Source organism: Peromyscus maniculatus, chromosome 16, assembly GCF_049852395.1.
Source record: "Peromyscus maniculatus bairdii isolate BWxNUB_F1_BW_parent chromosome 16, HU_Pman_BW_mat_3.1, whole genome shotgun sequence".
NCBI lineage: Eukaryota > Metazoa > Chordata > Mammalia > Rodentia > Cricetidae > Peromyscus > Peromyscus maniculatus.
Genome location: NC_134867.1, coordinates 32364110 through 32380893, shown reverse-complemented (window position 1 = coordinate 32380893; position 16784 = coordinate 32364110). Strand labels below are relative to the sequence as shown.

Sequence of the window (16784 nt, the reverse complement as noted above, 5' to 3'; positions counted from 1 at the left end):
TGGTCTCTGTAGAAGTAAAGATCAGGCATAACCTCCTGTGGGTGCTCATGGGAGATGGTGCCACGTAAGTGGAGTGCTTCCCTGGCCAGCATCCACCCCATCAGACGCATTGAGTGAGCTCCCTTGTTGCATGGGATGGTAATGCATATGCAGTCTTTGTTACACAGAGCAATGGTGGGCAGGTTGACATAAGACGACTCTATGAGGGGTCAGCTCTGAGATCAGTCACCACTAGAAGTCATGGCTTCTTGGAGACTGCTTGGATCTGCTTAGTGAAGGTCCCAGGGGTGAAGCGGCCAGCAATTGGAGTGGCTCCGGGAGTCACCGGCGAACTTCAGCATATCTACCTGGCCAGTGTTCCTGGAGGAGATGACGCTGACATCTCAAGGCTCTAAGGTCTTCTTCAGATTCATGATGTCGATACCATCACTTTTCCTTTTGCAGATGTGCTGCCCCATCTGAAAGTCAAGGTTGGTGCCTCCTAAGAGGGTTCCAGCTGCAACGAATGTGCGAACATCCTCCTTCTTCATCTGCAGGACATCAAGGGCTCCAGACGTTGTCTAAATTTCCCTTTAAGTTACAACCGGGATAAAGAACAGCTCCCTTGCCGGGTGGTGGTGGCACACGCCTTTAATCCCAGCACTCAGGAGACAGAGGCAGGCGGATCTCTGTGAGTTCGAGGCCAGCCTGGTCTACAGAGTGAGTTCCAGGAAAGGCGCAGAGCTACACAGAGAAACCCAGTCTCAAAAAAAAAAAAAAAAAAAAAAAAAAAACCCAAACAAACAAAACAAAACAAAACAAAAAACCCTAAATACATTTTTTTTTTAGGTGAGGCCACGCGACAAAGGCTAGCTTGATCTGGTGGTTAAGGCTACAGTCACAGTGGAAAAGGAAGTTGATAATAAGAATGCCTGCTATGGTATAACGAAAATGGAACTTTGCCATTGTGTCTTCCAGCCCCGTGGTCTTTTATCTTAGTTTCTCTATAAATATAAAATTGTTCTAATAAATGGTCTACTTGTGAAAAACCAAATAACTGCTTTAACAGAAGAAAACATAAAAATTAATATTCCATAAAGACTCTCAAGATCATTACTGATTAAATAATTACAAATTAAACTATGAATAGATGTCACTGCACCTTGAATTTCTCAAAGTAAAAGACTGACCTCACCAAGTGTTAGTGTAGACATGGAGTCACTGGACTCTAGCATTTCTGACAGAATTCCAATAACTACTCTGAAAAAAAAGTATCAAGTGCTTGAAAAGTCAATGTGTGCCCATGATATGGTCCATTTATCAGACTCCTAGGCATTGGTTGGAGAAAAATGAAAACATAACCCTTATAAAAATATTTACAGTAACTTTATTCATAATACAGAAAAGTGTAATATAGTCAAGCTGACTCATGAACAAGTGTACATGTGAACTCGTGCCTTTGGGCTGGAGACATGGCTCACCCCAGTTCAGTCCCCATCACCCACATTGGTTGGCTCACATCTGCCTAGGACTCCAGCTGCAGGGGATCTGGCCTCCTCAAGCACCTGCATGTGCATGGTATGGTACACATAAACTCATGCAGACAAACACCCACATAAGTAGAAATAAATCTTTTTAAAAATTTGTCTTATCCACACAATGTAATCTCCTCATCATAAAATAGAATTTGCTAATAGCACGAATGGGCCTCAAAATAATTATCTTGAATAAATGAAGCCATTTAAAAACAAAGAAGAATCCTGTTGTGCATATAATATGTATATTATATGTTCATAACTCTATGTATTTGTCATTTATCAAATTCTGCACTTTAAAGTTGTACAGCTTAGTGAAAGATATTTTCATCCTTCTGACTTGATTTGGAGACTTTTACTAAGTTAGGGTGTTTACTTGCAAATTTCTTATTGAATTCATTATAAATGTCATTAATATACATGTTTGCCCAATTGAAACAATCATATCATTTGACCTAGTGTTTTCACAGTAAAGCATCCTCACAGTAAAGATAATGTCCATACAACTGTTTTAGTTAGACAGGTATGTATGAACACTTAACTTACATATGGAGTAAGACAGCACAGTATTTTATACTTGATCTTAGACAAAAGACCTGGAACTGACACACAGTATTTTAAGAAATGGGCTCCACATGCATAAAAAAAATTGTGTTTATTAAGTGTAATATTGCTTTAGGAAGAAAGAGATTGAGAGGGACTGATGGAAGGATGAAAGAATGAATGAGAAAAAGGAGGGAGAAGGGGAAAAGCAGAGAGAGGAAAGGAAGGAAGAAAGGGAGGATGAGGAGGGCAGAAAGGAAGGGAGAGAGGGAGGGAGGAGGGAAGAGGAGTTGGGGTGAGGGAGAGGAATTCGGAAGGAGGAAGCCACCTACCACATGTCAGAATTTTCACCCTCCAGTATCAATAACTTGAACTTCTGAAATCTCTTGCAGAAAATATGAAATGTTTTGTTTTACGATCAAAGAAAAGAAATACAAATACTCAGGATATGTATGAGATATGGTCCTAAATGGGAGTTAAATGGACCAGGACAGTAAACAATTACATGACTCACAGAGCAGGGTAGCAGAGCAGTAAGTACCATCCATCAAAAACTTTGAAAACAGTTGATTACCATACAGAACCACAGGACTTGAGAAGTTAGCACACAGCATCGGCTTCTGCTGTCTGAGATATGTTAGTAAAATGCAACCCCTACATTCAAGTAAATTCATCTCAAATTTAGCGTTATCTTTCCTGCTATGACAAAGATTGCCTTTCTGTTTGTTTTCCAATGCATACTTCTCTTGGACAGTGAAGGTTTTCTTTTCTTCTCTAACTGAAATATAAACTCTATTTTGCTTTTTTAAATGTCTTAGTTAGGGTTTCTATTGCTGTGATAAAACACCATGACCCAAAGAGACTTGGGGAGGAAAGAGTTTATTTCAGCTTATAGTTCCACATCACAGTCCGTCTCCGAGGAAACATCAGAGCAAGAACTCAAACAGGGCCGGAACCTGGGGACAGCAGCTGAAAAAGAGGCCATGGAGGTTACTATCTTCTTCCCTATTGCTTGCTCAGCCTGGTTTCTTATACCATCCTGGACCATCTGCCCAGCATTTTCACTGCCCCCAGAGCTGGGTCCTCCCATGCCAATCATTAATCAAGAAAACACATTACAGGCATTCTTACAGGTAGATCTTACAAAGGCAATTTCTAAATTGGGAGTCTCTCTTCCCAAACGACTCTAGCTTGTGTCATGATGACATAAAACTAACAGAACACAGTTCACAAGAGGTTCTGAACTACCAATCTCTAATCAATTCTTAAACACAGCTGATCTTTTAAAGTAGTGTAAATTGCCTGAGTTTTAAAATATTAAAAAGAAGAAAACATAGACTGTTGGGAATATTGCTGAAGGAAATCCAGGGCTATGATCTCTTTCCAGAAATCTAGAGAACTGGAATGTGTAGCAAATTGTAGAACATGTGGGTTTAGAACAGAGGTAGGACATAGACTAGAGAATGTCTGAGCACTGTTATCAAAGATACAGCTACAGCCATGTTAGCAGGAAGCCATGAATCATAGACACTTCCATTTTGAACCTCTAGACAGTTACCATTGGTAAATTTTAGGAAACCTCTTGGTATTCAAGTAATATTGCATTTCAGATTACAGATGAGGCTTTATCCAGCTGTGATTTCAATACTTCAAAACAAAAAAAAAAAGCAGACAATGTGGCTCAATGACTCTTCTAGAGAATATTCACTGTGAAAATATACACACACACACTAACACATTTCTTTGACTTTCAAAGAGTTACTAATATGAAATATGCCTGATAGAAGATCCAATTATTGTCTTTTAATTTTGTTGTTTCAGAATGGCCACGTAGTTTCTAGATTACACAGCACAGCTGTGGAATTGTGAAACCCATGTTTATGTCTTGTTTATTTTAGATTAAAAATTATAATTAAATAATAGCTGGTCAAATTAATGATTTGGCCATGCATGCTAATACAGGCCTGTAATCTCAGGAATTGGGAGATGGAGACAGGCTACCCTCAGATACAGATATGGCGAGTTTGAGGGCAGCCTGAGCTATAAGGGCCCTCTCTACCCTGCAAATAAATAAATAAATAGATGGATAAATAAATAGACAACAATCACCAAAAATTAATTAATTAATTAAGCGACTTGAAGGGAAACTTTGAGCAAAAGAGAATAAAGATGTCGTAGTATATATTAGTACCTCTAGCTTTGGAGAAAACAACTCATGAATTATTGATAATAGTGTGGTCTGCTTCTTCATGCATATGGTGAAATCTTTAGTTCTGAAACTCAGTACACTGAGATTAAGCCCCCACTTGTTTCTGTTCCATCAGAAATGTGTTAATAAAATAAAGGCTATTTCAAATATATTTCATTTGGGGGTATAATATTGGACATTTCTGTGTGTGATGTTAGGACTGGAATACCTAAGTTTCCTGCTCAAATAACAATATAAACTAACTTATGTCAATGTGACTGTGCTTTGAATCAATTTCAACATAATAGCATTTTTTAAAAATTAAGATTATGTTGCACTTATTTGGTAAGAAGTAATTCACACACGTGTACACACACACACACACACACACACACACACACACACACACACACATACAGTCACTCACCTAACTAAACTAAGAGATGAGAGTAACTGTCTTAATCACTATTCTATTGCTATGAAGAGACACCATGACCACAGCACTTCTTACAAAAGAAAACATTTAATTGGAGATTGCTTACAGTTTCAGAGGTTTAGTTCATGGCCATCATGGTGGGGAGCATGGCGGCTCCCAGGCAGACATGGTGCTGGAGAAGGTGAGAGTTCTACATCTAGATCCACAGGCAGCAGGAAGAGAGAGTCATGGGGCCTGGCTTGAGCTTTTGAAACCTCAAAGCCCATACCCAGTAGCATACTTCCTCTAACAAGGCCACACCTACTCCAGCAAAGCCTTGCCTCTTAATCCCTCTCAAGTAGTGCCACACCCTGATGACCAAGCATTCAAATGTATGAGCCTATGGGGGCCATTCTTATTCAAACCACCACAGTAACCACAAAACAAACAACAAAGCCAGTATCTTTTAGGACTATTGTGTAGTAGGTTCACATACAACACTTATTCTTCATCACTGCTCCCTCAGAACTTTATCGTTATGTATTACTGATGAGATCAAGAAATTTATCCAGGTTGTGGTCATGCATGAATTTTTCTATCTTTATAAGTCAGCCTGTATATGACATCATTCCTTTATTCATTGCGCCCTGGCTTATTCTTTGGAGGTAACCAGCTCTTGTTCTTAATGGCTGGGGACGGGTGGGATTCATAAATTTGACAATTCCAAGTTCAATGTATATAGGCACATCCTAGGCACTGGTGACGAGCCTGGCACATTTCGTCAGAGCCGCACGGAGGACAGTTCAGCCGTGGCAGGAAGAGTTCAGAAGAGCTTCCTTCACCTACCGTAGTGTCTCCACACCCACCTGACCACTGTTTCAACGCCTTCCCCCACCTGCAACCGAGGGGTCTTCACACCCACTCTTTTGGTATCTCTTGATGAGTCTGGGGCCCTCTGAGATAGAACAAAATTAGAAATGCTTAAAAAAAAAGCTGCATCTCTGAAGTGTTCCGCTCTCACAACCTACATTCCCTTCTCTTTGGCCAGAACGTTCCGGCAACTCCAAGTTGGGTCCAGATGTTTGGAGACATTTGATTAGCGGGAGTAGTCCCTAGGAGTATGTGTGTGGTTTATTTTGAGATGTGTGCTGTGGCTCTGGCTGCTGCTAGAAAGCTGTGGGTTCTTCTTTCCTTTTTGCCATAGGAGTTCTTTATAATTTCAGTAAAATTCTCTCCACAGGAAATAATGTCCTTTAATGCACATTTCCTGCAGCCATCCACAAATACTTCTCTGTGGGGTTTTATGTTTCAGCCATTTCAGTGTACTCATATCACTTTAAAATTCATTTTTACTTACATTCTTATGATTTTCACCCTGAATAGTAATTTTAGCCTTACATAGATTTTTTTTGTCATGTTCTCTCTAAATCTTAAAGCCCTAGAAGTCTGAAGGATAAAGCAAAAATGTTCCTTTTCCTTGAACCTCATTTCAATGTAGAACAACATTAAGTATGAATATTAAGTAAAAGTGAAATTCTTCCTCATTGCTAATGTGTTTAGCTTGGCTTTCAAAATAAAACAGACTACTTCCTGGTAATTTATTTACATGACACCCTGGGTGCAGGTAAAACAATATTCTCGTTTGGGTGTCACCTACAAATACATGTTTTTTTTTTTCCAACCTCTTGACTAATTCTTTGGCTTAAGCTTTTCAATTCCAGCCTCAATTTCAATAAACTTTATTGGCATGGCAAGGAATGCAAGCATGGCCAGAATCCATAAATTATGTTTGTGACTTTAGGGCATCAAGTGTCACAGAAGTAATGGAATTTTTTTTTCTTACATCTTCATTTTCCATTAAGTGAGGGAAATGGAAGAGGACACCGTAGCTCAAGAAAGACAGGAAAATGGGGAGAAATAGAGACTTCCATCCAGCTGCTATCTAAAAGGAGCCAAGACCTGGAAGCAAATATTTTTGTTCAGAAAATAAAAGAAATAACAATTCAAAGTTTTATTGCAAAGTAAAATGCAAATCTTAGATGACACTGAAGCTTTGCGAAGCTTAAAATTCATACATTACAATCTTTTTTATAAGAAAAAAATTAAATTTATACATTCAAAATCGGTACTTAAAATAGTAAAAGGCATGCTATATGTATATATAATTTATTGTCTCACAATTTTGTACATATATGTGATACATTCTGGTTACACTTATCCCTGTCCCCTATTTTATAACCCTGCCCAATGAGTCCTTCCTCCTCCCTACAACTCTTTATCCCACTTATGAATTAAATGTTTTAAAGATGAGAAAAAGTTATCGTCTTGGCATGTCTTTAATTTTAGAACTTAGAAGACTGAAGCAGATAGATCTCTGTGAGTTTGAGACAGTAAGTTTCTGACCAACCAGGACTACAGTGAGGCCCTGTCTCACAAAAAGGATGTGTGTCTGTAAGTATAAGCCAATGTCCATTCAGGTGCTAGTAAAGGACAGATGTGGGTATCAGATCCCCAGGAGCAGGAGGTACGGAGTTATGAGCCACCTGATGTGGATGTTGGGGATCGACTTCCAGTCCTCTGAAGAATGCTCTTAATTACTGAACCATCTCTCCTGCCCCAAGGTATGTATTGTTCAAAGCTGACAAGTAAACATCATAAATTTCAAGAAAAAAATTTTAATTAATTACTCAAGTGCCTAGCATAGTTAGCACAGTTTTCCTAGCTTTTTTTGTTGGGCAATGGATCACTTATTTATATGAAAATTTCTGTAATGTTTCCTATAGCTAGTTTACAAAAAAAAAAAAAAAAAAAAAAAAAAAAAAAAAAAAAAAAACTTGGTTTATGTTTTTAGCATAATAGGTCAGAATACATTTTAAATTAGTTAGAGCTTAGAAAACTCTGAACACAATTATTGGTGACTTTCCTACATGCTGGAATCCATAAAACACATGTCTTTTGTTGTGGTGGTTGCTGTTGTTTGTTTCTTGAGACAGGGTCTCTCTACATAATCCTTGCTTTCCTGGAACTCACTGTGTAGACCAGGCTGGTCTTGAACTCACAGGGATCCACATGCCTCTGTCTCTGCCTCCTGAGTGCTGGTAGTCAAGGCACGCACCACCACACCAAGCAAAACACATGGCTTTTGTAGAACCACTACATTTGTACCCTTATAGTTACACAATTTCTGTCAATTCTATTTTACATTTTGATCAACAAAAGAGAAAAATCGTGGTGCATTTGATATTGTACAAAATAACTGTTACATTTCTGACAGATGATTTTTGTTTTTAAGTAGTCATCTTTTCCTTGATTTTCTTAATTGTACAGGTTCAGTGTTTGGGGAAAATATTTGAGACCAGCTTCTGCCTTATTTCCAACCTTTTCCCTTTGCCAGCTGCATGTGTCTGAGGCCAATCACCACATGGCAAGTTCCTGTAGGGCTGTGATCTCTAGTCTGTATGTCTACATCAGGACATTGGGCAAGGCCACACCAAGTACCCCCGAGAAGCAGGCTCTACACTTCAACAATGCCCTCCACTAACCAGGGGCTCTTCTGCCCTCATACTACAGACATTTGGGGCTAGATAAATCTATATTGCGGTTGGTGACACTTTGTCAATCCCAAGATGTTTGGCAGCACCCACTTTTTGGCTCATTGGATGCCAGAAGGATTCCCAATCCCTATCCCAGTTTGTGATGTTTCCTAGGGAGCAAAATCTCCAGTTGAGAGCCATTGAACTAAACATATTTGACAGTTTATCTTGTTAAAGGTGTGGTCAAGAAGCACACACATAGTACACAGACATACATGCAGTCAAGGCACTGATACATATAAAATAAAATAATAAGAAAATGAGTTTGAAAATGTGTAGGTACGAAAAGACCTGTTTATTGGTGAAATTCTTATGGCCACTCCACATAGTTAAAAGGATGATTTATTTAGTTGGTAACTTACAAAAAAAGGGAAAGGTAGGTTGTGGGGTCTGGGGAAGGTGGATCGAAGTCCAGCGGTGTTCTCTGGAGCTCTGCTCGATCAACCTCCACTGTCTAGGGTCCAGGAACAGAGAGAGCGCGCTGGCCCATCCAGATCTCGGGTCTCTCCGCGCCTCCCTTGGCCCCGCCTTGTAGGCGTGACAGTTGCCGAAGCCTCAATGGGGGTTGGAATTTCCAGATCAAAGCTGGAATGGCCGCCCACTACACCTGTTCTAGCCTCTGCTATGTACTGTCTTTATACCAATTTTTTTGAAACAAATCTGCTAAATAGTGGTATGAGGGCCATCTCTTAAAGAAAAGCCAAAGGTTTACTCTTTACACTGAACAGTAAGGCAGTTAGAACCCGCAAACCTTCCAGTCCCTTTATTCCTTGTCAATATTAACTGTAAACTAAGATTATTAAGAAATGGAAATGTATTAAGAAAAATATTGTCCAGTGAAATTGTCTTACAAATTTACTTCTGCCTCTGAAACCCATTAGGAAGGTTAATGTGAGATCCAGGCAATAAACTTATTTTGATTCCCAGATAATATGCATTCCCTTTAGTCCACAATACTGAAGCCATGAGGAAAAATCTAATAAGTCAGAGGATTGAACAAGTCTCAATTTCTGATTACCTTTGAATTCTTGACAATGGAAAGGGAAATTTCTGAATCTTTCCCTAATCCACTTCATTCTCTGAGAAGAAAGTGTCACCTAGATAAGTCTCCTTATGCTTTTTTTTTTTTTTTTTTTTGGTTATTTTTTCGAGACAGGGTTTCTTTGTGTAGCTTTGCGCCTTTCCTGGAGCTCACTTGGTAGCCCAGGCTGGCCTCGAACTCACAGAGATCCGCCTGCCTCTGCCTCCCGAGTGCTGGGATTAAAGGCATGCGCCACCACCGCCTGGCAATACTTCTTAAATACATTCTCCTCAAAAAGCACTAGCTTTTTTTTTTTTTTTTTGGTTTTTCGAGACAGGGTTTCTCTGTGTAGCTTTGCGCCTTTCCTGGAACTCGCTTTGGAGACCAGGCTGGCCTCGAACTCACAGAGATCCGCCTGCCTCTGCCTCCCAAGTGCTGGGATTAAAGGCGTGCGCCACCACCGCAAGCACTAGCTTTTAAAAAATGCTTATTTATTTTTATTTCATGTATATGAATACTTTGCCACCATATATCTATGTGTACAATGTGTGTGCAATGTCCATGGAGGCCAGAAGAGAGTGTTTTATCCCCTGGAAGTGGAGTTATAGATGGTTGTGAGGATCCATGTGGGTACTAGGAACAGAATCTGGGTCTCTGAAAGAGTAATAGGTGCTCTTAACCTCTGAGATGTCTCTCCAGCCCCTGACACAGTACTTCCTTTAAAAAGTCCTTTTATTTAACACATTAGATTAAGAAACTAAGCATTCAATTGAGTTATACCTGTTTCTTTGCTGCCATGTGGTATGTCCCAAATGTAGTTGACAATGAAGCCATTATCATAGAACATTGTCTCCTGGATGCTAATATTTTTAGGGAAAGCTTTGCTGAATGCTGGCACAGTAGTAAGAGTATTTGGGGGCTCAGATCTTTACTGTCAAAATTGTAATAAATTCCACTGATGTTGTCAAGCCTCTGAAATTGTATCTGTAGAACTGGGATACAAATAAGTTCATCTGGTGCATTAGTATATGATTACAGTTAACAGAAACAAAGTATCTTATATATCCCCTGAATGGTCTGACTTTGTCATCAAGTTAAGTGTATTTTGAATCACCTAGGAGACACACCTTCTATGTGTAGAGAGGTTTATTTCATGAACAAGATTCTAAATGTGGGCACCAACACAGTGGACCGGGGTTCTGGCCTGAAAAATAAGGAAGAAGCCAGCATCATGACCAGCAACATTAAGCTCTCTTTACTCCCCAATTGTGGATACCATGTGACCAGCGGACCTTCAACGGTGACCCAAAAGAAACCTTCCTCACTCTACTCACTTTTCCTCAGGTAGTTTGTCACAGCAGAGAGAAAAGAAGAGTTAATACAAGTACCTGGCATATGTTGTTATTGATGTTTGAGGATGTGCTTTGAAACAGCCTTAAGAAAGCACTACTCTGAAGTCCCAGGGAAGATATTTATATTGACTTTTAATTCTATTAGCTTTTACTCAGTACTAACTGATCTCACAGAGAGTATGGTATCTGCCTAAATTCATGAAGATGCTTAATAATTGTTTGTGAAAATCTCTTAGCTGTCGAAGAAACAAACAAGGGTGCCTTTTATATTTCTACTCAAAAATAATCATATTCAAAACAGTATTTTTCTTGGTAAGGTTATATACTAAATAAGAGCCGTGGTAGTATCTAAGTGCTGTTTTACAATTTTCCCCTTTTTAACTTTACTGTAACGAATATGGACTATCCTTGTAATGAGTCAAACAGTTACCTTTCAAATTACAATAATAAAGCATTCAATTTTTTCATGTCAATGTCTGATAATGCTTTTGCTCCTAATAGTAGGAGGCCATGTCTATGTAGACAGTGCTAGACAAAGCACAGTTGATTTAAAATATAAAATAATTGCAGGCTTTAGAGCTCATAGGAATCTTAAGGACCCTCTTCCTCAGGCTTCCCTGTGAAAAATGAGAAGTTGAACCCTGAGGTGTCATAGGCGGCAGTAAGTCAACAGCATGTGTCAGCATTTTGTTCTGTCGGCCAAAGAACTGATCGAAGGAGTGCTGGAGGCTGGAGAGATGGCTCGGTGGTTAAGAGCACTTGCTGATCTGGCAGAGGACCTGGTTCGACTCCTGGCATCAGTACAGGGGGTTATCACCATTCATAACTCCAGTTCCAGGGGATCTGATGCCCTCTTCTGAACTCTGTAGGCAGCAGGCACACACATGGTGTACAGTCATTACACACAGGCAAAATGCTCATAAGTATAAAATAAAAATTACTACACCTTAAACATAAAAAAGGAAGGTTTCTTACACTGTTGATTCCAGTTACTTCCACATTCTGTAATCAGAACCTGAGTTCTTTCTCTGTCTCTCTTTCTTCTTCTTCTTTTTATTATTAAGAAATTTTCTATTAATTTTGCATGCCAACCACAGATCTCCCTCTTCTCCCTCCTCCCGACTCCCAGGCTCCCCCACCAACCCACTCCATTCCCACTTTCTCCAAGGCAAGGCCTCCCATGGGGAGACAGTAGAGCCTGGTACATCCAGTTGAGCCAGGTCCAAGCCCCTCCCCCTACAACAAGGCTGTGCAAGATGTCCCACCATAGGCACTAGGCTCCAAAAAGCCTGATCATGCACCAGGGATGGATCTTGATCCCACTGCCAGGGGGCCACTTAAACAGTTCAAGCTAAACAACTGTTTCACCTAGGCAGAGGGCCTAGTCCAGTCTCATGGGGAGGGGAGGGGACACACCACTCCACAGCTCTTGGTTCATGAGTTCCCACTAGTTTGGTTTGGTTGTCTCTGTAGGTTTCCCCATCATGATCTTTGTGGGAGCCCGTTCTGGGGTTCCTCGTGGCTTTACCCAGCAGGTCCGAATAGAGGATGATCAGGACCACGGGCCTGAGTGCAGGTGTCTGAGATGGCCTGCACTTGGCTGTGCTGGGGGAGGAGGTCTTTTGCTCCACCCCCTTGGCGTCTCTATAAAAACCCTGGGCCAGAGACAGTCGGGGCCCGTTGGAATAGGTTCCAGGCCCTCTCGAGGCTATCCTTTATTTTCTATCTGTTTATCTCCGCAACATTCTCCGCTATAAATCCTTCTATCTAATATTTCCTGCTGCTCGCACTCAAGAAAACTCTGGGAAGCTGTGGGGGTGGTGGGTAAACGCCCCACAGAATGGCGCCCGAACAGGGACTAAAGAAAAAAAGGGACTAAAGAAAAAAAGGGACTAAAGAAAAAAAAGGGGGAACAAAAAAAAGGGGGACTAAAGACAAATGAACAGGGACTTAAGACAAAGTAATAGGGACTAAAGATAAAGGAAAATAATAGTTTTAATACAGAGTTTTTGGTGAAAGTGCTGAGTCAGCCCTGCCAGTGGAAAGGCATGCCGGTGTTATGGAATATATATATTTTTATATATATATATTTTTGGTGAGGCAGGGGTTTTATCCTCGAGAGAAAAGGAAAGCGGACTGGAAGGATGTCCGATGCTGCAGCGAAATTCTCTTCTGTCAAAATTTTCTATCTTCTATCCCTCTCTCAATTTCTATCTGTGAAAAATAAGTATAAGGTATAGGGTAGTAATATAGTTTAGGAAAAACTTAGAAGTATAAGATTGTGTAGGAAAAAATAAGTAAGGCAACTAGACAGAAAAACTCAATTTTCTAACTTTGGGGGCTTTGAAAGCAAACTGGGAAAAAAAAATCTTTCTTTGGGCTTTTCGGGTAGTAAAAAAGCTCTTCTTGGAGCTTTTGGGGAAGAAAAAGTTTCCTATGGAAGCTTTTGACCTGGGGACAGCTGAAATGCTAAGTCCAAGCAGCAGGAGAAAGTAATTTCTCCCTGAGGCAAAAATGGGGGTGTAAGAAGTCAAAGTTTAAAGTTGGGAAGTTTTGGGAAAAGTTGGTCTTTCTCCTGGGGGGAAAAATCTTTCTCTTAAACGCTAAAGCTTTTCTTGGAAAATTTGGGGGAAAAAAAAATCTCTCTAAAAAGCCTTAATCTTTCTCAAAAGCTCTCTTCAACTTAAAAACTAAATTTGTCCTTCTGGGAGATGACAAAAATTAGAATCACCTGAAGATGTTAGTATGGGGACCCCCTGTGATTAGCTCTAAGGGAAAACAACAAACTTAAGACAGCAAAACCTAAGTTCTTTCAAGCTTTAACAATCCTCCCTGCAATGCAGGAGGCAGGGACAAGTTTCTAAAAACGTCTAAGCTCTCTCTTCAAGCTAGTAAAAGACAGTGGGTCAGAGTACCCTGAGGGAAACGCTTGGGGAGAGTGTGGGTGAAGAACTACAGAGAGCCCAAAAGGGCAGGAAACTTGACCTGAGAAAAGCAAAAAAGCCAAGCTTTTCAGTTACAGCCGAGCTGAGGCAGCAAAGGTTCTGAGTGAGCGTTTCAGAATGAAAAGGTGCTCCTAATCGTCCTATGCAAAGATTCCCTGAAACTGTTAGCATTGTATCCTCGCTTCTGAGCAAAAACCCAGAGGCGACTGGCCAGCGTCTCTGAGTTGGAGTGCATTTCGGGGATGCTAGGGTTCCTGCAGTGATAAACTTCCTGGAGCACAGAGCTGAGGCAGGAAGGTGCAGGACCCAGGGGAAGATTGCTAATGAACAAAGCTAAAGCCGGTGGGAACGGCACAGTTGTCCACTTTCCTACAAGTCCCGGGTTGAAAGGTCCACAACTACAAAAAGAAACCTGAGAAAAAGCTTTCCTATCAGAGAAAGGACCTTTCTGGGAAAACAGTAAAGCTGAACTGTGTCTGAAGCAGTCGTGCTGCTGAGTCAGAACGCTGTCTGGGGAAAGAGCCCAGCCAGGGCAGAACAGAACTATCCAGGAGTAAAGCTTTCTATTCTGTCAGAGAAAGCATCTCTTTGAGAAAAGCTTTGTTTCAACTGACTCCCGATGAGATGAGGGAGTGTAGCCCTGAGGGGTGATGGCCTCTGGCATAAGCTCTGTCCTTGAGCACCCAGACCAGCAAATGCAACCCACTGGGGGACTGGGCCAGGTGAAGGCCTGATGAGGCAAAGCACCTGTCCTAATGGGAGTTTAGAAATGGCAAAAACCTCCCTTGTTAGATTTTCAGTCTGTACGCAAACCACACAGACCCCGAAAACAGAAACAGACTAAAGCCCCTACCTTCAGCAGCAGGGAAAGCCGCCGCTCTAGTGTCGGAAACTGTTTCTGGGGTAGAGAGGATAAACTGAGACCAAACTGGATACTGTCAGGGAGAAAGACTCTGAAGAAACAGAGGGGACAGATTCCTCCCCAGAAAATGTATGACCTGACAAAGCTGCTAGAGTTTGAGGCAGATTGGGGGGAGAAAAAAAAAGCCCCTACCTCCAAAGGCAGCTAACAGAGGTACAGAGTTACAGACAGATAGCTGAAGCTCTGCATCTGGGGAAGGAAGGAGCAAGCAAAATGAGATAAATCAGTGGGAGTAAATGTCTCTGAAGGAGCTATGGAAAAGCTGTTGTACATGATCTTGTTTTTCACTGACTGGCTAAGGCAAGCACAAGCCCCGAGGAAAGTTGCTATCAGAAATGCCAGCCTCAATGCCGGCTAACGAGGCAGGTGTGGTTCTGATTCGGGGGCCAGTGTCTGATGAAGGAGAGACACCTGTTAAAGCCAGCTGAGGAGAATAGAAACCTCCCAATGTGCCAAAGCTGAAAATGTAAAATGCGTGTTCAAATCTCCCGTTGCAAAAGCAAAAAACTTTGTTCAAACCTCCTGGGCAAGAATTTGTAAGCAAGTCTGGTAAAAGAGAACCAGTTGACTCTCAAACCCGATAAGAAATATGGGAAATGATATAAGGGACTGATATAAGGGACTGCTGATATGGGACTGATATTATGGACTGATATAAGGGAAATGCATTCTGGGAAAGGTAGTTTTTCCGCTAAAGATGGCGACATTGCCCTGAAACACTTTTGTCAGCTCGAAAATACGTTCATGGTAAACTTAAAATACAGCCTTTAAAAGAATAAGAAAAATCATCTAAGAGTTTAAGTATCAGTTCCAATGAAAAATTGAAAGGAATCGGAACTAGGTGCTTCATGGTTTGGGGCGCCGTTGGTAAAATGCCTTATTTACCCTAATAGCTGTGCAAAGTTTTTACGGCAGTTGGATGACAAAAAGCTACCTATAAGAGCAAACAAGTCACTTTAAAATCCTTAAAATACCACCTAATAGCTGTGCAGTATATGGCGAAGAGCTTTACAGCAGCTAAATATGATAATTTCACCCTCAGCGTAAAGTTTTTCAGTAGAACAAACCAAAAGTACTGCTGTGGTAGAAACGTTTGTTTGAATTGAAATTCTTAGGGGAGCCATTATGAATTTGGGTGAAGGGACAGCCTCTAGTTAAAAACCGTTTACCGCTGACAGTGCATCTCTGCCTGTCCGGAACTGCTGAGAGAACTCACAACTTTGGGGTGTGGCTTTGTCCTGAGAATGTTACAATCCCCTAGCAACAAGTATCACAACTCTATAATGACAACACTCACTAAATCCCAGTGCTTTATAACAAAGCTAACTATAAACTGTAAACTTTAGAAATGATGTACGTACTTCCTGTCTAGTTAAGAGAATCTTTCTGATAGAGATGGTGATAATAATTAAGAGTAAGAAGTAGAGAGACGAATATAAGATATGTGAGTTTGTAAAATTCTGTCTTGTTAGATCTGTGTTAAGAAATCTTTAGGTGTTTGCTAAGTTAGATATATGCTAATGGTAGCCTATATAAGTTTGTAAAATAGATCAATAGAGTTCCTTTAAGAATATAAGCTTGTAAGAAGTATCTAAGGTAGTCTTAAGACATGTAGTAATAAGCTTGTAAGATGCTAGTTGTAAATGTAAGTTTAAATAAGAAATAAGATAAGTAAGAAGTATCTAAGGTAGTCTTAAGACATGTAGTAATAAGCTTGTAAGATGCTAGTTGTAAATGTAAGTTTAAATAAGAAATAAGATAAGTATATAAGAATTAATAGGAAATATATTTGCTAAAGTAGTTCTATAAAGTATAAATAAGTAGATGTTAATATGTTGTATGTGAGTTTGTAAAAACGTGTAAATGTTGAATATGAGTCTAAATGCTTTGCAAGGCAAAAAATGTTATATGTGAGTTTGTGAAAAAGTGTAAATGTTAAGTGTGAGTCTATTAATGTATATGGTGAAAACACCTGAGACACAGGAGATAGTGTCCTAGTAGACTGCAAAGTAGGCAGTCTGAATGGTTTCAAAAGCTCCAGAAGCCGCTAAGAAGCTAAGAATGGCGGACGCCAGAACCAGCACAAGGCATCTGCAGCTGAGATCCATGGAATATCAACGCAGCACAGAAAAACGTGAGCTAACAGCAAAAACGGTGCGGTTTAAAATATTACTAAACTAAAAAGGTCTGTCTGTGAGAACAAAAGTTGCAGAGACGCTTGTTTGAACAAAAATTATTAACTGCAAAAAGTTTTGGTTGAAAAACGTCTCTTCATATTTGGAAGTGAAAGC

At 40.4% G+C, this 16784-nt stretch overlaps 1 long non-coding RNA gene across 1 annotated transcript; it reads left to right on the top strand.

Annotated features, from left to right (window-relative positions):
* The first annotated feature begins 15127 nt into the window (after positions 1-15127).
* On the top strand, positions 15128-16234 carry LOC143268876 (uncharacterized). Its single transcript, XR_013045019.1, has 2 exons — positions 15128-16089; positions 16181-16234. It is a non-coding gene; the product is annotated as an uncharacterized LOC143268876 (long non-coding RNA).
* Positions 16235-16784: the final 550 nt, after the last annotated feature.